This window comes from Haplochromis burtoni, unplaced genomic scaffold, assembly GCF_018398535.1.
Source record: "Haplochromis burtoni strain Fernald_Lab_line unplaced genomic scaffold, NCSU_Asbu1 Contig_123, whole genome shotgun sequence".
Lineage (NCBI taxonomy): Eukaryota > Metazoa > Chordata > Actinopteri > Cichliformes > Cichlidae > Haplochromis > Haplochromis burtoni.
In genome coordinates this window covers 529177-530601 of record NW_024582484.1, presented here as the reverse complement: position 1 = coordinate 530601, position 1425 = coordinate 529177, and positions in this window count along the sequence as shown.

Sequence of the window (1425 nt, the reverse complement as noted above, 5' to 3'; positions counted from 1 at the left end):
ATGATTGTTGGGTTTTTCTCTGTATCTATGAAGCGCCTTGAGGCGACTTATGTTGTGATTTGGCGCTATATAAATAAAATTGAATTGAATTGAATTGAATTTACATGCTTCCAGCTCCCGTTTTTGCTCGATGACAGCTCGTACTTTTCCACTCTCATTTTTCTACCTCCTCGCGCTCACAGACACATAACGGGTATGGCAGTCCATTCTCCCTGCAGCACGGACTACACTGCCCATGAGGCTACATTCTTTAGTGTTATGCCTGTAGCATTCTGCCTGTTAGCTTAGCACAACAACAACAACAACAAAAAGGCGCTCTCTCACCCAGGAAACACACAGTCGCAGTTTGTTCCATTTACAGCATCCTGCCATACGACTGCATTTGTCCGTAACCATCAGGAACCCTCACGTTAACTTTTATCAAGTGGAAAAAAAGTTCGCGTTCATCCTCCAGCTTCACTGTGTTTATGCTACGCTAACATAGCTGTGTAGCTAGCCACCACATAGCACATCATTATATACCAGCTAGCCCAACTTCAGTAACCCTACAAACGTCACTGCTGTTTAGTTTTTCTGTCTTCATTTATGATTTATGATAGCAGAGCTGTACGTTTGAATTTTTCATGAATCCCTCAATCTTTAGATGGAAACTAGCGAGCTAACTTCCTGCTAACTTCTAATGCCGTTAAATTTAATGAATTCTGTTTTCATGGATGCCTGGATGCTAAACTTAATTGTTACACCTGGTAGAGCAGAACGCTGATCATTTTATTAAAGATGAAAGAATTTAGACAGTTTGTAGCTCTCAGACTTTGACTTTGGGACCTAAAGCGGAGTTTGGAACGGAAAACGGCTAATGACATCAGACTTAAAGAGCGGACGGTTGCAGCAATTCCCCAGCTCTCTGTGAATGCAGTCATGGTCATTGATGAGGCTTCACTACAGTTTGCATGTTAATGATCATGAAACTGACCTCACAGCTGAAGGTTACTCAGTGGTGCCAGTTTTGAATCAACTTTTTGAGACTTTCCTTACCTGGATCATTGAGTGTGATCAAAACACAGACCGACTAAACTTATTCCATGTTGTGCCATGAGATGCGGTAAGTCTTAAGTGATAACTCTATAGTGCACGTTGTGTGGAGCTAACAGTTCAAAAACTGGTTTACTGCACTATCAGCAAAAACACTCACACTTTACATTTAGCACCTACACATTTGTGCACACAATTTCACACACAGTTAATGAAGCCTTGAGAAAAATGGTTTTATTTTTCACGGTTTTACTAATATCACAAGTTCACAAAGCCCTCTCCATCTGCTGTTCCAGCCCCCAGCCTCTCATTCATTTCATTTTGCTGCCATTACCTCACCTCTGTGTGAGCGTGTGTGTGTGATGAGTCATACTTTTATTTTGTGGCGGTCTT